This window comes from Ovis canadensis, chromosome 19 (genome assembly GCF_042477335.2).
Source record: "Ovis canadensis isolate MfBH-ARS-UI-01 breed Bighorn chromosome 19, ARS-UI_OviCan_v2, whole genome shotgun sequence".
NCBI lineage: Eukaryota > Metazoa > Chordata > Mammalia > Artiodactyla > Bovidae > Ovis > Ovis canadensis.
The window spans coordinates 38,494,609-38,511,847 of NC_091263.1; the positions used below are offsets into that span (position 1 = coordinate 38,494,609).

Genomic DNA, 17,239 nt, shown 5'->3' on the forward strand with positions numbered 1-17,239 from the left:
AATGCCAAAACATCTAATGCTTTTTGAGAGGGCAAAATAATTTTTAACAAGTTTCTTATCCTCTCAAGATTAGCAAAAGCTCCAAGCTGATCTGTTAAACTGAGATATTTCAGTATTTCACCAAAAAGGAAAATGAGTCAATCCATGCTAATGTGGAAAATATTTCAACATAAAAATTCACTGGAAAAAAAACCTGCAAAAACAAAGCAAGGCTGGATGCCAGGAATATATTTGATGGAAATCAGCATGTCTCTGCAGAGCTATGCAAAGATGAATGATTTGGATTCTATTGTATTATTTATCATTCCTTTTTATCTATGATTCCAGACTATCTATTATTAAAAATGGAGCCTACATTCAATTTAAATAACATTATGTTACTTGCTTTTCTCACTTGTAAGCATCCATTTCAACTAAAGGGAATGGCAATGCACTAATGCAAGGAGAAGTCTACACAAGCTCTGAAAGTTCAGACTTGTTTTGCACATTTTCCTAGCAAATATGAACTTAGATTGTTAATTGCTAAGCCTTTGCATCTAAACATCTTAGATAATTACCAATGGTTGTGCTTGGAGGGGAAATGATTATAAAATGTGCAGTTTGGCTAATGCCCAAGAAAATAAATCTGTATTAGGGATAATTATAGATATTTTAATTGCTTTGGGGTGTTAATTGGTAAGCTACAGACAAGGAGGGAAAAAGAAACTATAGATGTCTTTTATCTATGCTGACCCACAGGTATGCTAAACCTTCTCTCAATGTGCAGTCTTAAAATGTACTGAGTCATAATTTAACTTTACAAATTTATGTTCATGAACAATATAAGTTACTGGTACACTTGCTTTTGCAAAAATTAATTTACTGCCAAATGCTGATATTGTTTCTTCCCACCTCTCTGTATGTGGCAAATCCCCAGCATATTAGAAACTGAAAATAAAGAATAAAACCCAGTTTCTCATATATTCTTAAATTACAAAGACAAAGGAGAAAAGAGATCAATATCAATGAAACATCTAGCCAAAGGCTTTTAAACTTTCTTGAAGTCACAGAATCCATTGTATGAAAAAAGAGGGAAAACTTTCCTCAAATGCTAACAAAGTTTTTGAGTGATTATATGTATCTGCTTTATAATTATACACAGATACACATTTTATTTTAGTTCGAAGGGAGTCATCTAAAGAGTACCTGAAATGCTGATATATCTGAGGCAATAATTTTGATTGTGAACTCCTTAAAGACAAGGATTCTGTATCTTCATTTCTAAATTCCCTGGCAACAAATAGTTGTAAAGTAGATGGATGCAGGGATGGATTCTTGTAGGTTGGTTGGATGATGGAAAGAGGAGAAGAAGGAAGTTAGTTTCTTTACAAAGCTGTAACTTGCCTTATTACTTTTTCAGGTTAACTTTAAACAATACCCTACACTGAACCTCACCAAACAGTGGCAGTACTTGTAAAAGTCAGTGCATTGCAGTACAGATAAACATACTCCCAAACAAGCTGAGAAAGGAGTTAGGTTCAGAAATTATATGCTTATATAAACTAAAACTATTTTTAGAAATAGAAACTTTACCAACAAAAAAGTCACCAGATGGACTTCCAAAAAGAAGAAAGTGGGAAGAAGATAGCAGATATTTGGTAGTCACCATTTCAAAAAGGCTACAAATTCTTATCTAATTTATAAGAAGAAATGATCTCATAACCTGATTGAAAAAACAACAATCTAAAAATGTTATTTTATATGATCTTGGAGAACAGTTTGGAAAAAATAAGGGCCTTAACTTTAGGTTCAGCCACCCTTCAAATGTTCAATTTTACCCATTCTGGTAAGATGGTTAAATGATCAAAAGTTCACCAATGATCAGAAATCAAAGTTAATCCATTCCTTTACAGCTGTATCCAAATGATATAAAATTAAAAAAAAAAAAACTTGGGACAACATCAACAAAACAGTCAGCCAAACTAGCACTCAGACAAAGCAAATATTTAACATATATAAATTTCCATTTTTTAAAGTTGAGTTTCTGGTGCTTTATAATTTTTTTTATTAAGTATCTGACATTGATCTGGGGGTAACACTGGACACCTAAATATATATTTTACTTATCTACAAGAATTAAATTAGGTTCTAGGCTCAATGTATTCGTGATTCTGATTAGTGAAGTGCACAACTGCTTTTTACCATAGCATCAAATCAGTCAAAAATCCAAACATTTCCTTAACTTGGTAATAATGTTCTTACCAGGTGTTTAATACCTGCCAGAGGTTCCTCTTAGAGTCAACTAAATGTAAGACTCATAAGACTATCACAGGCTACATCCAGTATCTTATACATAGCACAGCCTGTCAGCAGTTTCCTTCTGTGAACATCCTTGCAATGGTTCACATGGTTGCTTCTGGGAGCTGTCTGTTGTCTAGAGATGGTTTTAAGTTGAAGGAGACAAGAATCACACTGAGCAAGGGATGTGTAATCCTGATCTAGAAGCACCACATGAGTGTGTGCTAAGTTGCTTCAGTTGTGTCTGACTCTGTGTGACCCTATGGACTGTAGCCCAAAAGGCTCCTCTGTCCACAGGATTCTCCAGGCAAGAATACTGGAGTGGGTTGCCATTTCCTCCTCTTCCCAACCCAGAGATCAAACCAGCATCTCTTGTGTCTCCTGCATTGGCAAGAGGGTTCCTTAACACTAGGGGCATCTGGGAGCCAGCATGGTGGTGGCGGTTTAGTCACTAAGCCGTGTCTGACTCTTGCGATCCTAGGCTACAGTTCATGGGATTCTCCAGGTAAGAATACTGGAGTGGGTTGCCATTTCCTTCTTCAGGGGATCTTCCCAACCCAGGAATCAAACCCAGGTCTCCTGCATTGCAGGCAGATTCTTCACCGACTGAGTTAGAGGGTAAGCCCTGGGAGCCAGCATCTCTTTCAACAATTCCCTGGGAATAGCTCCCAGGCTTCCCACAAGGGATAACCTTTAACAAGAGTCACTGCACTCTAGGAGAACACAAAGATTTACATGCCAATCTAGTACCAGAGGCCATTTACAGTTCCTCTTAATGCAGACATAATTTATAAACTACAACTTATTTGTACTCAAAAGACTTCTATCTAGTGACAGAATTGTATTTATTGTCACATCAGGTTAGCAGGTTAACAGAGCTAGAGTAATGGAAGATGAAATTAAAATGTCAAAGGGAAAAGGATTTTGTTATATACTCATATGAGTGTCTTGATAGCAGTCACTTCAAATATGCTCTTCTATAGGTTAAGAATTTAGAGGCAGTAACCTGAACGTGGACAGCTACCATCATCAAATGTTATACTACAAAAGAGAGATGTTTAGAAATTCCATTTCCCCATTCTATTAATGTCCATTACACAATAAGAAAACGTACCCAAATCCAAATTATCCCAAATCATTATGAGATAATTATTGCAGATATAAGTTACTAGTTGCTTGTTACTAAAACAGAACTGCAAATACTCTTCTTTAATGGATTTTTACAAGCATGTGCTGCAAGCTAAAATCTTGTGAGCAAGCACACAGTGGGTTTTACCCACACTTAGTCTGTGTTAACAGGAACCAGCCAATGTGAAATTTTAAAAGTGTTAATTTATAGAATTAAGTGGGGAAGGCTTAAAATTAACTTGTTTCAAAGCAAAGGAAATGGCAATGATAGGCAACAGTATTTGAATACTAACTTTAACCTTTTCAAGAAGAAAATAGAAATGTATGTTCTTTTGGACATTTAAAGGGAGAGACAAAATAAATATGCTGAAATGGCTGGGACTTTCTTCTCACAGTCTGTTGCCAAACTGACAGGAAGATGGAAAGATGATCAAGGACTCTGTTCCTGCAGGGAAGTGAGGGAACCTGAAGGAGAACTTACATAATTAATATGACCTTCTGTTGATGGGGCTTCCCTGGTAGCTCAGCGGGTAAGGAATCCGTCTGCAATGCAGGAGACCTGGGTTTGGTCCCTGGGTTGGGAAGATCCCCTGGAGAAGGGAAGAGCTATCCACTCCAGTACTCTGGCCTGGAGAATTTCATGGACTCTCTAGTCCATGGGATCGCAAAGAGTCGGACACAACTGAGCGACTCTCACTTTCATTTTCCACTTTCTGTTAGTGGTATGGAGGGGAAAAAATTACAGCCACTGGAAAAAGCTGTGATCATGATTGTATTTAGTAAAAATGAATGATTAAGTGGGATTAAGTGCTAAACAAGAAGAGACATCTGCATATCAGTGAACCTCAATTTTTAATTCATTAGTTTTTAAAAAATAAAACAATTTGAAAGTCATTCGCAATGCATGTGCACAATCTGTGACAGAACTGAATGGTGGACTTCTAACCCTCTGATCTCCAGATCTACATGGCATCTCAGACTGAGATCACCTGTGTGTATCACATTCTGAAATTAAAAAAAAACACCAAGTATGTACCTTTCTGACTTTGTGCCAATGCAATTTCCTTCTTCTTTATAATAAAAGGGTTTCAAGTCAGTACTTCATCTTTTATATTTTTCATAAACACACAGTGACTTCCTTCCCCCCTCTCTTCAGATTACTGAATATAAACCAGGAAGCAATATCTGAAAGCAAACTTCCCAGTTAGTGTACTTTCTATTAAAACATCCTCTTCTCTATCAATACCCAAGCAATGATTTTAAACTAATTTAAAAATAGATTCTATGTTTCAGCAACATCTTCTGTTTGTTTTCTAGCCTAGTAATAGCCTTTAATTAAGCCGCTGTTCATACTGAGTTTACTGTCTTCTTGCTGGAATGGCCATAGTCCGTGACACCTCAGCCCTTTCACACAGTTCATTAGATGGAGCATTGTTCAGAACACAATGATGGAAGTAAGTCCCTCCCAAAGGATTAGAACTAAAATAAACCAGTCCTACTATTGGACAAAACATCAGTGATTCCTCCCCGAAAGGCATAAGCTATGGATCTCTTTGCTTCTGCCGTTTTACTTTATAGGGTTTAAGAACTATATTCTGTTTATAAGGAATTCTAATGGCAGATCATGCAGAGTTTAATGCTGAAAGCATAGGCCTTGAATTAGGACTGCTTCATAACTTACAATTTAACTTAGGCTCATGAAGACTCAGGTCTGCATGTACAGATGGGATAAAAATACTCTGTAGGGTTGTTACAAGTATTAAATGAGATAACATACATAGAGCACTTTACACAAGCTACTGACATTGTAAGCACTGGATTTTATCATTTTGTATAATATCATTATAAATATAATCATTACTATAATCATTATTATTATCATCATGTGAACAAAAAGCATGGATTCTCCAGATGGGACTCTACTACAAACCTAATGTTCCATTTATATCTGAAGTCTCCCTTTTGGCCTGAATCTTCTAGATTTTCTGAGACTCCTAACAGGCAAACACATTTTTATAAGGCTAATAGCTACTTTAGAAGCCAGCTGCTTATATCCCTTTGATTGCCTGAGGAAGCTAGCTTGTGCCAGACTTTACATTTATTTTTGTTAAATTTCATCTTACTGGTACTAGCCCAGCTTTTCAGGCTGTCAAAACAATTCCAAATCTTGGTTCTGGCTTCTATTCTATTAGTTATCCCTCCTAGCTGTGTCATTCACAAATGTGAAAGCATGTCTTCATCCAAAACAGCTGATAAAATACAGATGGAGCCCAGGCAAGTACAGGGTCCTGTGGAATATTCCCAGAATCTTTCACTTTAGGTAAGATGGAAAATAAAGAGTATTAAAAATAATTTAATAATGAAAAGGCATTAACGATCATTGACTATGCTAAATGCTACTTTTAGGGTTTTTTAAACAATGTATTGAAGTACAATTTAAACAACATAAAACAACCTGCTTTAAGTGTACAATTCAACCATTTTTAGCACACATACAGAACTGTATGATTACCAACAAGTTATTTCTAGAAAATTTCCATCACCGCAAAGAGATCCTTTATGTCCATGTTCATCTTCAATCCCAGGTAACCAACAGTATAATTCCTGTCTCCCTATATTGGCCATTATTGCACAGACCGTTTAAACTGAATCAAAATACGTTTGAATCCTTTCACTTAGCATATTTTTGAGGTTCGTCCATGTTGTAGGATGTATTAGTAATCTGTAACTTTTTATTGCTGAATAGTATACCATCTTAGGGATTTACTATGCAAACGCTGTACACAGTAATCCATTTTAATCCTTATAGCAATTGTAGGAGGTAGATACCACACACCAGCATCCTTACCTGAGGCTTGGAGAAACTAAGAAATTTACTTTAAGACTAAGTGTGCTGTGGAAAAGCCAAACTCTGAAGCCAGACAGTCAGGCTCCACTCCAATATACTTAACCTACTCTGCCTCCAGTTTCATGAGAATTATCAAGCATTTGAGAAAGCACATGCTCACAGTATCAGCTAGAAAAAATCATCCATGTTTTCCCTAAGGATGCTATTCACTCTGCTGCCCCATATCTTGCTGATTGCCAGGTGTCCTGACCAAAAGATATCCTTTAGCATACCAGTCATGAATAGAAGGGAGATTAATTTTGTGTGACTTACTTGGAATAAATCCAGACTGATTCTCAAGCCATTTAATACCTGTGCATTCTGAACAGAGATTTTGAAAGGATGTGGGTAGTATTCTAAAAATTCAATCATAAATTACTTATTTTTTATTGAGGTATAGTTAATGTGCAATACTATACCAGTTTCAGGTGTACAACATGGTTACTTACAATTTTTAAAGGTTACAGTCCATCTATAGTTCTAATAAACTATTGGCTATCTTCCCTGTGTTGTACACTGTATCTGTACAGTTTATTTATTTTACACATGATAGTTTGTACATCTTGATCCCTTATCCTTCTCCCCACTGGTAACTACTAGTTTGTTCTCTATACCTGTGAGCCTTTTTGTTACATTCACCAGTTCATTTTGTTTCTCAGATTTCACAGGTAAGTGATATCATGCAGTGTTTGTATTCCTCTGCCTCATTTCACTTAGCATAATGCCCTGCAAGTTTGTCCATGTTGCTGCAAATGACAAAAGCTCAAATTAGTTTTATAGAGCACCTTTAATACATTTTACAGTCAATGTTTCAGAATTTCACAGGTAACTACTTGAAATATTTTTTTTAAAAAATAGAGTTGCTCCATTTTGCATAGCAAGCAAGTTAAGGACAGGAAACCCAGATAAACAGACTGTAGATTTAAACGTTAGTGCAATTTTGGACAAGTTACTTAACCTCTCTTTTGACTCAGTCTTCCAATCTTTGCAATGGAGATTAAAAAGAGTACCTACATCATAGTGTTGCTTTGAGGAGTAAATACATTAATACCTGCAAAGCACTTAGAGTGGTACTCAGCACATAACACATAGTCAATAAATTTAGGTCTTTTTACTATTTTCTTTTGCTAATTTCATATTACTATTGTTATTATGAAGCAGAAAAGTATATCCCAAACTGCAAAAAGCTATAACCATGCCAGTTAAATAAACAAAAATAGGTATTAATACAAAAAGAACTGATATGGGAGACTGAGGGAAGGGAGTATATACAAAAGATAGTAATAATACATATCTATGGGATATCTTCGGAGAAGGTGATGGCACCCCACTCCAGGACTATTGCCTGGAAAATCCCATGGACGGAGGAGCCTGGAAGGCTGCAGTCCACAGGGTTGCGAAGAGTCAGACACTACTGAGCGACTTCACTTTCACCTTTCACTTTCATGCTTTGGAGAAGGAAATGGCAACCCACTTCAGTGTTCTTGCCTGGAGAATCCCAGGGACAGGGGAGTCTGATGGGCTGCCGTCTATGGGGTCGCACAGAGTCAGACACGACTGAAGTGACTTAGCAGCAGCAGCAGCAGCAGCAGCAGTGGGATATCTCTGTCATGTTTTGAAGTAAAATAAAATGTAAAAATGGCCCAAGAGAGAAAAGAAAAGTAAATTGCTTCCATCAAAGCTAAACTGTGAATACATACTTCACTTGTTTTCTTGAGCTCACTAGATCCTACTGCATATGGAGTGACAGGACATTAATGTCCTATATTTAACCCCTTGAGTAGAAATACCTCAAATTTATAAAGGGGATATTAACTACAGTGTACAAAAGAATAGTGATTTAGTTTAAACAACAGAATAAAATGAATGGCATCTTTTTTGCTTTTCTTGAAATTTCTTGTTTGTCAACACAATAGTGGTGATAGAAAATAACACTCTAGTTTTCAATAAAAAGTAATTATTTCACACATATATTCATTTAAAAAATCTTTTTTGATCCTTTTTTGTCCTACTACACTAAAAAAAAAATTAAACATGATGACAATATACCCAAACTCATAGGAAAATATTTGGGAAAAGCTTTCAAATCCCATTAACTTTATAGATTTTTATACTTAGGCAATTTAGCCTAAGGTAAAATATCTCTCTGAATAACAAAATCTGCTTGCATGAAAATATTCAGTGCTATGTAAAATAGAAAACACTGAAAACAACCTAATACCCAGAAAGTAATGAGTGAATTTCAAAGTAAATTATGTTGTCATTACTGGATAGAGTATAGTGCAGCCATTAAAAATAATTATACTGTCCATGGTGGATATCTATGATGAAATATTAATGTTGAAGCTAAAAATAGAAACTATCTGAGCTAGGGAAGCAATTGTCAAATTATGCATTCATGTAGTCAAGTGTTAGAAGGCAACACAGAAAAATGAAAACAGTTGTTCTAATTATATTAGATACTGGGCTTCTCACATGGGCTGGCATAAGCAGACTTGTGTTAAATGCAGATCGTTTCTCCTTCACTGGATGTGAGGCTCATGGTTATGTTTCCTTAGGTTTCCTGCTATGATGATGATGATGATGATAATGAAAACCACATCATCAGCAGCATCATTACTGTACAGCTTAGGGTTAAATGGGTTTAACATTAAGTAACAGATTCTTAAGGATAAGTTTCTTAAGACCAATCTAAAAGGAAATTAATTTCTACTTTTATAACAGTCAAATTTACAAAGCTTCAATTCATGGAAAATCATGAATATATTTATTCTAATAAGTGTGCCTATTTCAAATAAAATAAACATTTAAATGAATCCATTCTAAATCAAAAGTTGATGGAGTTCTTGCAAAGTGCCAGGCATCAACTGCATGCCAAAACGTGAGACTGAGCCAGAAACATGGATTTAGAATCCAATAGGGGTAGAGACAAGCACACATACAATTACAATATCTGTGATGGAACATTACGCTAAGGGAAGCCCTAGGTATGAAGTACAGCACAGAGAAGGAACCTAATCAATACTGGAAAGTTGGGAAGGAAAAGAAGATACCCTACACTGAAGCCACAGAGAAAGGAACCTCAGCATATGAAACAGGAGGAAGAGTTCAGTAATTAAGTGGCGCTTGGAAAATGAAAGTTCAGTTAGCCAGTAACCTGCAGGTTGGTGAGAAAGACCAAAGGCAAGGAAGGGTACTTACCTTTGTAGCACTGGTATCCAACTAAACTTTTCCTAATGATGTAAATGTTCTAAAATCTGTGCTGTCCAGTATGGTAGCTACCAGCCACAGGTGACCAATGGGCATCTGAAATAAGGGTAGGGCGATTCAGGCACCGACATTTTCACTTCACTTGGTTTTAATTAACTTGAATAGTAACAGGTGGCTAGCAGCTATATTATTGGAGAGCATAGCTTTCAGGTAACTAAAATATGTTCACTACGGCCAGGGCAAATGGTATAGGATAGTAAAGAGGGAAGGAGGTAAAAGGAGGCAAGGCAGGTGGAGTCTAGAGTAGGTGGGGATGTGTACACCGTGTTATGTGGGGTATGCCATCACAATCATGCTGTAAGGGGAAACTGTGTACATGAGTGTAAGCAGTCATCCATGGATCCCAGACAAGACACTTACAGAAGAAACACCCAGCTCCCCTCTTCCTATTAACAAACACCCTGAATTCTGCATACTGACACAAGAAAAGCTGACCTACTTAACACACACAAGTGTGGGGATTAATGGTGGGACCTGGAAGGGAGGAAAAGAATGGCATTTTATTTGTGTTTTTCTGTTTGATTATTTTTTGGGTTTATACATTTCCTAGAATTATACGCAGGTGGAATTTTTTATTTCTCTTGCTTTGAAAGGTCTGGTCTCCTGGATCATTTCTATTATGTAATGGCAACCTATGACCAAGAATAATGCAGGGATTTCATAAGCAAGTCTGCACTTTGGAACCATTTTCTTTGAAAATGAAGAAGCCAGATTAAAGGCAAGGAGACCAATTAGTATGCTATCATAGTAAATTAGGAGAGAAATACTGAAGTTTTAACAAGGTAGCAACACGCTATAAACCCTCTGTATTTGCAGGTCTGGCATCCTCAAATTCAACCAACCATGGATGATGTATCAATACTGTGTTTAAAACCTATTGTTGGTTGAATGTGCTGATGCAGACTCTGCAGATATTGAGGTCTGACAACTGGACTCAGACATTCGTGGATTTGGTACCTGTGACAGGCCCTGGAACCAATAAACCACAGATACCAAGGAAGCATCATGAAAGGGATGAACCAGACAGCTACAGTCAACAATTTGACCGGAGATGTGACAGACAGACTTGAGATTGACTGCATGTGAGCCGAGAACAACCAACAGTGATACTGTGTTCCAGCTTGACCTGAGTGGATAGTGGTACCACTGGTGGAGATGTAGCATTTAGGAAGTGCAGTAGGTTAAGACAGAATTCTACCATTAGTGCACCCTGACTGTGCTACTTCCTAAGTGAGTGACTTACACATCAAGTCACTTAACTTCTTAGGGTTCATTCCTCAATAAGGTCACAGGAGACTGCTGATGAGATCTGTTCTACCAGATTTTAGGGTTATATTTCTAAAGATACTTTTTCTTTTATCAAACACTTGTATCAAAGACAACTTGTTTTCAAAAATACCTGTCAATAAAAAATAATATTATGTGCCATGTCTCTTCACTTGATCTCCATTTTGACTGTGGATGGGGCTCCATGTATTCCATTTGTTGGTAATCTGATATGCTGAATTAATATACTTAAGCTACAGACATACACGTATGTCTTAGAGTACATTTTTATGTGCAGCAATAAATAACATCATGTTATACAATAAACCTTAAAGAGAGTCAGAAATGAGAAATTACAAAGCACACTTTATTGTCAAAGTCTCCCCTTGCTGATAATGTTTTCATCAAATTCTGTATTTGTTCTTTCTTGTTTTTCTTTAAGTAGTGATAATCATTTCTACTTTGGTTAAAACATATTTCCAATCAAATAGAATTGTCTCAAATCAGTCTTTACACAGATACTTGTGAGTCGCAGGTATTCAGAAGATGGCTACTTTAAGATTCAATCTGAGCCATACCCTTCATCATTTATCTTGAGAGAACAAGTTTCAGGAATGAAATTGTGGAAGTAGGAAACACACACACACAGATGTGCACAAGGAGGTGTTGATCTGTTCTTAAAGCTAGATAGCTAAGAATGGCTGTGGAGGGGTTAATACTTTTTGTTTATAGAAACTTTCTAACTTGACCTCCCAAGGCTTGCAACTCTTCAGTGGAGTTGTTCAGTATGAGTCCTTCAGTAATAGACACCACAACGATGAAGGAATCCATGCCTTCCCCCTGCCCCCGCCATCAGGATGTCAAGCCAGATGACTGATTCAGCGCAAGGATATACAACAGAACTGTCACAGTTCTCTTAATGAAGCCCTCCAGAATTAGAATTTCCAACTATACCATTTATTGATGGTCACTCTTGGGCCAACTGCCTACCTTTTTAAAATCTCATCCTTCTCATCTGTAAGTGGGAATGAGCAGAATCCATCATATCACATTGTTGTTGTGAACACTATCTATCTAAGGATCTATCTACAATGCTATTTATGGACTAATAAATTTTGTTACATATTTAATATTTTTTCAATCAATCACAGTCATTACTTATTAATACGCAAATTATCCCATTTTAGGCCATTGGGGAGTCCTGCAAGTTGACTCTGTCCTCTGTTATTATTCCATTTGCCTTTGATGGCTTCCTTGTTTTCTGGTTTGGCAAGAGGCCTGGGTCATTTTGCATGTTTCTAGAAGTCAGGAATATTCATTTACTTTGTTCACTGATAAATCCAAGGTACTTAAAGATGTTCTCATTAAACATTTTTGAATGAATTAAATAGTATATAATACATTTTTCCAAAAAAGTTACTTATTTTTATTTGTCATGCTATTACAAAAATTTCTGTCTCAAGAACCTTAGTGAAGCAATCTTCAATTCAATTTAGTTTAGTCACTTAATGAGGACTTACTGTGGTGCCCATCCCTCACCCCACATACAAATGTTTTGGCTGGTATGAAGAATATAAATACTGTTAACAAGCACAACATAATAACTATATTGCAAGATAGATGAAAGGAACATGGAAAGATTAAAAGAGGCAACTTTAAACTTTTATTGCACCTAAACAATTCTTTAGTTCTTTCCTTACTATCTTCCTTATATTAGAATTGAAACTTAAAGTCGCTCAGCCATGTTGGACTTTTTGTAACCCCATGGACTGTAAAGTTCAGTTCAGTTCAGTCGCTTAGTCCTGTCTGACTCTTTGCAACCCCATGAATCGCAGCACGCCAGGCCTCCCTGTTCATCACCATCTCCCGGAGTTCACTCAGACTCATGTCCATCGAGTCCATGATGCCATCCAGCCATCCATGGAATTCTCCAGGCCAGAAAACTGTAGTGGGTAGCCTTTCCCTTCTCCAGGGGATCTTCCCAATCCAGAGATCAAACCCAAGTCTCCTGCGTTGCAGGTGAATTCTTTACCAGCTGATCCACAAGGGAATCCCAAGAATACTGGGGTGGGTAGCCTATCACTTCTCCAGTGGATCGTCCTGACCCAGGAATTAAACTGGGGTCTCCAACATTGCAGGCTGATTCTTTACCAACTGAGCTATCAGGGAAGCCCATATTAGAATTAGGGGATTCTAATGTCAAATATATTTCTGGGTAAATCTTAACATTTCTTCTGCAATAGAAGAAATTTGTTTTAATCTGCATTTCAAATTCTACATTTGCTTTCACTGCCAAAGTCCTATATTGTCTTTGACTTCCTTTCTTTCTCAACATTTTCTCAATGGTAATTTAGTTTTAATCACAACCACCTTTTCTTCATTTTACCATTTTCAAAATAATTTTGTTTACCATTTAAGTAAAACTTGCCCTTAATTTATCTGCTAGAATGCTGAGGAGAAACTTTTAAACTCAGGTTCTTTTTCCTTATTCAAATTTTAAAAACCTAAAGAAATACTTCACATCTGTAACATATCAAAATTACTCAACAAAATTTTGTCCCACATCTGAGCTTTTCAAGTAAACTTTGAAATATGAATTGATTGCATCCAGTTTTGCCTGAAATGAGGCATTATAAATGTTCTCAGAAGGTAAAATCCAAACCTCTAATACAAGATGCAGGTAAGGTTAATGAAAAGTTCACTGGCAGACAATTTTGACACCATGTCCTGCTAATACTTAGAACACTCAGATGAGAAATTTCTTAATTTGTCATGCTGGCACATGCCATCATCACCTCGTTCTGGAATACTGTGAACCAACACACCTCTGGAGAGACAGATGGCTTCTAATTCAACAAAGCCTGATGATTTACAAGTTGAACATTTACGAAGGACAATCACAAGATGAAGTGAGCATTATTCCCAGAATTAACTATTTCAGAAGGGAAATGCTAATTTTTCCTCATTAAAAAGAGAGAACACAGATGCCACTCACTTCCATGAAAAAAAAAAAATTACCATAGCTCTAGAGCATGCCATCCTTTTAGGGAACATAAAGTGAGAAGTGGGAAGCATAAAGCTAGCCACTTGCCATCTTCCCTTTCTCATGATAGATTGATGTACATTTTCCTCAAAATATTATCTGGCTAATTAACACATTCATGTTCTGCATGCCCCCCTGCCTCAATTTAGGACTGTCTTTCATTTCTTCCTGAATACATCTAGTCTGGTAGTTTCGAGGAACAAGTCCTGGTTCTGTCAATAACAAAAGTTTAGCTCTTTGAAAACCATCATCACTTTCTGGGACTGAGTTGGAGATTTCCCTCATTTATCTATAAGATGAGGGGATTGGATAATCTCAATTTTCCTTGTCTTTTTTGTCTTTGGCATCCAATGGTCTGCACCTCTTATGAATACCTACCACTCTAGATACTGGTGCCACATTCATTAAACACAAACAAACAACAACAACAACAAAAATTCATCCTACAGGGCAAGTTAACTTTCAAATATACATGCTGTCCTTTCCCTGGGCACCCCTGGTGGCTCAGACAGTAAAGAATCTGCCTGCAATGCAGGAGACTCAGTTTGATCCCTGGGTTGGGAAGATCCCCAAGCCAGGAGGAGGGCATAGCATCCTACTTTAGTATTTCTGCCTGGAGAATTCCATGGACAGAGGAGTCTGGTGGGCTACCATCCATGGAGTTGCGAAGAGTCGGACATGACTGAGAAACTAACATATATATCCTTTCCCTCGCAAAAGTGGCAGTGCCGTAAGGACAAAGACTGTATTTTATCTTCCATGAACTTTTGCAAAGCACCTAACTCTAAACCTTACATTTATCAGATGCTACATACCTGTGCATTGATTTGCTTATGGATTATCACTAAACTTCTTTAGTTTTACTTGGGAGGCTGAACAAATAAATAGACAGGACTCTAAATGTGCTACACTCTTAAGAAGAGAGCCATAACAGGTCTGTTTATAACCCAATATCAAGTGGGCAATAAGTCACTTTTTTTCCCCCAAAGGGTAAAGTTGTTAGTGTAGAGTCCTTCAAAAGAACACGACAGGGAGAAGTAAGTTATGGGGCTTCAAAGTCTGTTGGCCTTTCATTGTAGCAGAACAAGTGTGCTGGGAAGAAGCCATAATATAAAGGCAGGATCAGCAATGACAGTAGATGTGAAGTTAAGAGTAGCATTCACAACCCACTCCAGAAAGAACAAGAGTTCAGAGAAGAAGTAAGAAGCAAAAAGGAATAAGCTGTATAATTTTATTTATGGACAAAATACATTGTTGGAAAATGAAAAACTACCCAATAATCATGATTTCTTAAACATAAGCAATATATAACTAAACATAAAGGGAATTACAAAGTACTTTGAAAAGTAATGCCACCCCCATGCAATACAATTATGCTAGTAAATATATATAAATACTGCTCTCAAAATCTTCAGTCAAAAATGTCTTGTCATATATAAACACAAATACATCTTGTATTTCATTCCACTAGGTGGGTGAGCATTCTTAGAAGAGAAACTCAGACACTGAAAACATATTTAATTTTCTCAGTAAGACATAAACATGAAGATTTTCCCATGGATCAGGAATTTAAACATTTGACTTTTCTACTGGTTTGGTAAGACAACAGATACGAAACAGTGGATCAGAATAAAGGTCTATTTCTGCATTTACTCAAAACAAACATCTAAGTTCTACAAACCAGCTGAGTAACTGGTTGAAAAATGGGCATCACATCCAAACAACAGATTGCATGTTCTGATTACAATACCCAATTCTACCCAGATGAGGCTCCAACCTGACTCATTATTAGAAGATTCCTCTAACTGTATGACAGATCTCCATGAGAAAAGCAAAAGACTTGAACTATCTGCTGTATTTTTCCTGTTCAAGGGTTAGCCACTTAGTCATGTCTGACTCTGTGACCCCATGGACTGTAGCCGACCAGGCTGCTCTGTCCATGGAATTTCCCAGGCAAGACTACTGGAGTGGGTTGCCATTTTCTACTCCAGGGGATCCTCTCAACCCAGGGATAGAATCTGGGTCTTCTGAATTGCAGGGAGATTCTTTATTTTATTTATTTATTTATTTATTTTTTACTTTATTTTACTTTACAATACTGTATTGGTTTCGACATACATTGACCTGAATCCACCACAGGTGTACATGCGATCCCAACATAAACCCCCCTCCCACCTCCCTCCCCACAACATCCCTCTGGGTCATCCCCATGCACCAGCCCCAAGCATGCTGTATCCTGCATCAGACATAGACTGGTGATTCGATTCTTACATGATAGTATACATGTTTCAATGCCATTCTCCCAAATCATCCCACCCTCTCCCTCTCCCTCTGAGTCCCAAAGTCCACTATACACATCTGTGTCTTTTTTGCAGTCTTACATACAGGGTCGTCATTGCCATCTTTCTAAATTCCATATATATGTGTTAGTAAACTGTATTGATGTTTTTCTTTCTGGCTTACTTCACTCTGTATAATCGGCTCCAGTTTCATCCATCTCAACAGAACTGATTCAAATGTATTCTTTTTAACGGCTGAGTAATACTCCATTGTGTATATGTACCACAGCTTTCTTATCCATTCATCTGCTGATGGACATCTAGGTTGTTTCCATGTCCTGGCTATTATAAACAGTGCTGTGATGAACACTGGGGTACATGTGTCTCTTTCAATTCTGGTTTCCTCGATGTGTATGCCCAGCAGTGGGATTGCTGGGTCATATGGCAGTTCTATTTGCAATTTTTTAAGGAATCTCCACACTGTTCTCCATAGTGGTTGCACTAGTTTGCATTCTCAGGGAGATTCTTTAATGTCTGAGCCACAGGGGAAAGTTATTCAAAAAATGTTAGATTGTAAAAAATGCATGAGTGAGTGAAACTCGCTCAGTCATGTCTGACTCCTTGCAACCCCATGGACTATACAGTCCATGGAATTCTCCAGGCCAGAATACTGAAATGAGTAACTGTTCCCTTCTCCAAGGGATCTTCCCAACTCAGGGATCAAACTCAGGTCTCATGCATTGCAGGCAGATTCATTACCATCTTAGCCAACAAGGAAACCGGTGAAGCACCAGGGAAGCAGCAAGTAAAAGATACATAGTCCATACAATTGGGAGTAGATTAAGTAAGAATAAGAACTAAAATCATGTTTGGTTATGACCACTATTAGAATTAAGATGGGACAGAATGAGGACCTGCTAGAAAATCAGATAATCACTTGCAGGCTTTCCCGGACTATGTCAGTTAATAAATAAATAAATACTCAATACTTCTTGATAAAGGTGAAAGAGGAGAGTGAAAAGGTTGGCTTGAAACTTAACATTCAAAAAACTAAGATCATGGAATCCAGTTCCATCACTTCATAGCAAA

The 17,239-nt window shown here is 37.2% G+C and overlaps 1 protein-coding gene across 3 annotated transcripts in view; it reads right to left on the reverse strand.

Moving 5' to 3' along the window:
- Nucleotides 1-17,239, reverse strand: part of CNTN4 (contactin 4) — a 1,043,858-nt gene that overhangs the window by 633,551 nt on the left and 393,068 nt on the right. The window contains exon 4 of one of the 3 annotated variants that reach the window (XM_069561832.1): nt 9,494-9,598. The exons of the other annotated variants lie outside the window; for them this stretch is intronic. The gene's annotated coding sequence lies outside the window, so the exon portion shown is untranslated. The remainder of the gene's footprint in view (nt 1-9,493; nt 9,599-17,239) is intronic. 3 annotated transcript variants of the gene reach the window in all.